Source organism: Centruroides sculpturatus, unplaced genomic scaffold, assembly GCF_000671375.1.
Source record: "Centruroides sculpturatus isolate CEXI.00-Female unplaced genomic scaffold, Cexi_2.0 scaffold696, whole genome shotgun sequence".
NCBI classification, from domain to species: Eukaryota; Metazoa; Arthropoda; class Arachnida; order Scorpiones; family Buthidae; genus Centruroides; species Centruroides sculpturatus.
Genome location: NW_019384932.1, coordinates 108,628 through 114,627, shown reverse-complemented (window position 1 = coordinate 114,627; position 6,000 = coordinate 108,628).

Genomic DNA, 6,000 nt, shown 5'->3' with positions numbered 1-6,000 from the left:
TAACTAATATTGTAGATCATACCGCTACTAACATCTATGCATTGTAGCAAGACCACCAGTGACTCAGTGGATAAAATCACTGAACACTGATACATTAGATATATATAAGTTATAATTCAAAATCAAATTTATAATAAAAGTTATAAAGTTAAAATTTCTAATCATATAAAAAATAATATATAATTATTAATACAGTGTTTCATTATTAGAAAATAATTTTTCGTGATAAAACATAATGTAGCGTTGTATGATTTTAAACTTATATATAAAATTATATAAATTTTTCATTATGTGTTATATAACTTCTATGTTTCAATTAAAAATGTATGTAATTTTTAATTGAAGCCGAGAAGTGGAATTCCTAGAAACTTTAAAACACTTTTCATATTTAACACATTTTATTAGAATAATTAAAAATGATAATCTTACATTCTGATGTGATAAATAATATACCTTCAATTAGCTTTAATATTATTTTTTAGCGAATGAATTTGTTGAAATGCCTTATTTCAATTAATAATTATATTCTATATCATTTTTACTGAACTTTTCCTTCCATATTTGTTACAATGATCTGTTGATTCTTTTTATAGTAATAATATATGCTTGAAGTGCAGCATAAGCTTGTATGGATCTTGCGCCACAAAACACCAAGAAATCAAATCATATAAGCTCAATAACAGAATAAATAATAAACAATTTTTATATTATATTTTTAAATCTTTGATGGTATTGTCTTTATTTCTGAACAATAATTACTTTAAATAGATTTTAAAAAATAAATTTTTAATTAATTAAAAAGTGAGTGAAAGAGCACTTTCTATTTACTTTGAAGAGTTTTTTTGTACTGCACAGTTCAATCTCAGATAAGAATTACCTAGGTTTTGATATAAAATTTCGAAGCATCTAAAGATATTTCATAATTTTATGAAACATACCAAAACACAGATTTAAAATCATTCTTTATTTCAATAAGAAATTCGAATTGGAGTTAGACTATTTGTAATTTATTAAACTTTTAAGTGAATCATGCTTTACGTATGCTAATCTATTATGTTGACAATCTGACTAATATAATAATAATGGAACATGAAAACAGCTTAGTGATCTTTTGCATTGTCAGCCAATCCCTATATTGTGCAATAAATATAAGCAACTTTATTATTAATTAAAATAACGTGTTATTGATGTGTGATTACGGAACAAACGGTATTTTATAATAAGGGTATCGAATTTTATTAACCTTATTACCTAGATTATCTCGTCGTAGGAATCAAGGAATAAGTATATACTGTTTTCATTCCGTCATGGGAAAAATTAATTATTTCAATATATCGTGAGATTCTGAATATAAATGATCATTTTCCAACAACTATTATTTCTATATATCGACGAATAACGTTTAGAAAAAAAATAATTCTATTATGAATCATTTCTAGTCATTTTGCGGTTACACTCTTTTAACCACAAAGTGCTTTATTTAGTATATAACAAGCTTCACAAACTAGATTTTGTGAATGCTTAAGCTTCATAAAAATTTACAAAGAACTTATAAATGTGACCACTTTGTTCGTTTATTTAGAATTGAGAATGATGAAAAACTTAATTATAGATTGGTTTTAATTGCTCTTTATGAAGACTGATTAATATAAAGGAGAAACTAAATATTGAAAATATCGTAAATGAACTCCATCTTGTTTTTTAATCGGTACCATATGTTATATTACCAAAACACATGATTTTTGTAACTCCGCATCAGCTAATTGTTATGTTGTAACATAAATTAACAAAGAAAGAATTTAAAACCGAAATAATGGGCACGTTTCCTTGGCAAGCAGCTAAGTAAGCAAACTAACATTGGCTTACTTGCTTGCCAAGGAAACGTGTCCTATACTTAACTCTAAAATAGGCTGTATCTAAGTTTGCTTGTGGAAGCTATGGCATTTGTCAAACAGCAAACGTCGACGGCCGGCTTGCTGATACGGTTAAAGTGTCAGCCTGCCGTCCTGGGAACTCGGAATTGTATTCGGGCAAGCGTAAACCACCCTGGAAAATTTTTTCGGGTTTTGGTTCGTTCCGGATATGTCGGGCCATGCCCTCGTCACTAGGGCATCCCCATTATGGGCTTGGTCGAACCCACAATAGGTATGGAAAATAGATTCTCTTGGTGCCTACGGGCTAAGTTAAAAAAAATAAAAAAAAGCAATTCTGTTGAACAAAATTACCAATATAACAGTTTTAAATTTACAACTCCTTTATCCATGCAGCTTTGAGTGATCTGACGTTTCATAGCTTGTAACGTCAATGGTTTCATCCAGTAACAAACACTTAGAAATTCCGTTTTGTTTTCGTTTTTGAGAGTTTCGTGAATGACATCCACGAAGGTTCCTCAAACAAAACTAAAAAGTAATGGAAACAATTTTTACTAAAAAATAAGTTTCCAACATGTTGTTTTGGCAGATCTTTCTGAAATAATGAGGAGCGACTGCAATCACCAACACATCCGGTCCTCCAACAGAAAAAAGAAAAAAGTACTTGCAGCATTAGAAACGCGAGTAGGAAAATTGCGACATTTACAAAACTTGAATTCTAAAAAATATAAAAAAAATTATTTTACTTATTACAAACGTTGTAATCAAGATTTAAACATTTCATCAACTGAAAAAAATCTTGATAGACATATAGAGACTGAAAGGTGAAAAATTATTACAAACAGTGCATTGGACACAGACTTTGATTTCCAAGCCTTCCACTTCAGCCGGGAAAAATTAAACGATAGTATAAAAGTGTGCAAGATAAAAACTAGCAACGTTTATTACCTCTCACTTGCTGGAACTTTTCAAATAAATTTCTTCGACTTTCAAATAGCAAAAAAATTTCCGTGGTAAAACTAAGATTGATTGCATTGTAAAAAAATAACTAGTGCGCAGGAAAACTTGTGCAACTACTTAGAAGACTTATGCTAACTGCAAAGAGAATATAAATTTTCAGTTATTTTGGACGAATCTACCGATCATACCGCTACTAACATCTATGCATTGTAGCAAGACCACCAGTGACTCAGTGGATAAAATCACTGAACACTGATACATTAGTTGGTCGTGATTCGCGTCTCGCCAACGTGCTGGACACGTAAAGTTTTCCGGATTTTCTTCACGTTAGTAACATGTAAATTAGGGACCAGTTTCCCATAATAAGACCTCACCCCTAAATGGTACCAAATCAAAAAAAATCAAACTACCGCTTTTGCGAGATTCAGTGGAAACAACGATTTGAATAATTGTGAGATGCTACATACAAGAAACATACTTAAAAGCAACATCTATTTAAAATGTGCAGTGTCAAAATCTTCAGCGTTTTCTGAAGTTAGAATAAATGTATTTTGGTGCAAGTGTAAATGTTTTATTGTCTGAGATATGCTTTCAAGAATCTGACGTAAAAAATGTTCACAAGGAAAAAACAAAAATATAAACATTAATGCCTCTAATTCTATATTGAAGCTGCACAGAAAGACTTCATGAAATGTTCATTTTAGGACCCATTTATTCTTATTCCAGAGGTGAAGCCATGCCAATTTCAACACTTGTTTCAAGAAATTCCCGAACATTGTTAAGCCCTATTAGTCCCTATGAAGATCCGCCCGAGATCATAGATACAGGCTTGTTATACTGTATAGAAAACTGACTTAGTTTAATATCTGTTTATTAACCTAACAGATTTATTTTAAATTACATTAAATTAATATTAACTTTGTATGCATTTCAGACTTCTATGTCCCTCTTCAGGCAAAATTTAAAACAAATCCGAAACGACCATGCCAGAATTACAACGAATACAATAAAATAGATTATATTATGATCGTCTCAATGTAGCCAAGTAACTACAGCATATACTTTAAGGCAAAATTTTCGAATACTGTAGTCGTTTTGAGGGCTAAAAGACAATTGTCATTGTGAGTCAACTAAACCAGTGTTCTGCAACCTTTTTCTTCTTGCGGCACATCTATGACTCAACACGGCACACCAAAATGTCATTTTCCTCAAAAACGTATGATATGATACTATTAATAAAATTACGTAATGCTACGAATCTACTATTATTATTATTAAACAGACCAACACCTGTGAGCAAATTTATTTTACATTTAATTTCCTAAAATACATAAAAATGCATTGCTTGTAATAAAGAATAAACAATCATCATCTTATTTCTTTAGTGCTGCGGCAGAGAATGAAATACAAGCATAAAAAACACAGCAACTGTGATAAAAATATAAAAATAAAATTTGAAATTAATAGAATATGTAAAAGTTTACGTCACATCTTCACCTTTGTGACGGCACACCGCTTGCGAAACACTGAACTAAACAACAAATGTTTTTGAGAGAGCGGTGGTTTCAAGACCTTCTAGGATAAAGAGAGTTTGTGCAGGAATTTTGGCTATTAGTAAAGAAGGAGCAAATGGTCAGCTGTTTAGACACCATGAGAATTTGTGGAAGTAATTTTTAATGCTTCCAAACTCCAGTACAACCGTTGAACAAATCTCAAAACTGAATTTAATGAAAACAATGCAAAGAAACAAATTATCTATTGATTTCTTGTGTTACTGCTGCTTACCTAGATAATTCATATTTTAACTTTAATGTCAAGCAAAAAGAGCTTTTATAATTGATTTAATACCGAAATCTATAATAAATAACATGTAAAGAAGAATGTAAACTATTCGCATAATTACTTTTGATTAAAATAACCATTTTAATCAAAAGTAATTATGCGAATTAAACGCATTAAAATTACATTGAAGAAATTAAATTCGTGTTCACATGTCTGTCACACTCACCAGGAGCAGTCTTTCCTTACAAAGACGACGTTTTATTACAGGCTACACCTTTAAAAACATGCAAATCAATTTAATGGGGTTCCCTAACAATAATGTCAAAAATTAAAAGCAAATAGTTTTGATTAAAATGGCTGACAATATTTCACACATTAAAATTATATTGAAGAAAAAAATCCCGGTGACTTTAAGTGACAATTCTTATATACTACAATATTTATTATATTTTTTAACTGCAGAATTTTAGTATTTTATTGTAAAATATATTTAATTTCTTAATTAAAAAGAAAATTTAAAAAAATCCACATGTTTCCTTAAGATTAAACCTATGGACTTCTAAATCTATTGTTTTTTCAAATGTTTTTGATGCATTGTAAATTCTAAGTTTTTCTTTAAGAAACTTGGCACACGAAATAGGTATGTAAAGTTAAAGAAGCGATTACATTTTCATTGCAAAAATTTAATTGGAATGCAATAGTAACTTAACGGTTACACTTCAGTACGTTGTAAAAACCTCCTCTTATGGTGATACAAGCCTAACGAGAGGTCTGGAAACCTGGCTGGCAATGAATAGATATGAACTCCACGAAGAAAATGTTTAGAGGTTCTTTCCATATAAGATCGAGCTAATAAATAGTCCTGGAAGGCGTGGCTCATAGGTAGTACAATTGTCTTTAGAATGTTATCAACGTACTGACATTGTGTCAGAATACCTTTTAGGGTAGTCTGCGTCGTAGGAAATGGCTGTCTAGACTGAACCCCTAGTGCCGCTCGACTACTGCAGCTGGATTGGAGCGATGATTACGCTTCCTCTATACGTGGATACGATGATCATCTGTGTCCAGAAATTTTTTAAAACTCTTTTCGTCCCGTGGACACTAAGATGGCCTCTTTTAGCAAGCCTATTATGGGTTCGGCCAGGCCCACAATGGGGCGGCCGGGTGGTGAGGGACGGGGCTCGACATATCCGGACGGACCACTCCCCGAAAAATTTCTGAGAATTTTTTGACTTGTCGGATTTGATTCCGGGACCTCACAATGGTAGGCTAAGCCTTGGCCGCTCTTGAGATATCGTCACAAACTAATTAACGTAATTAAAAAGCAAATCCCGTTAAATATGTCCATCAGTGCGAATGGCATTCTTTAAACGAAACCCAAAATGCT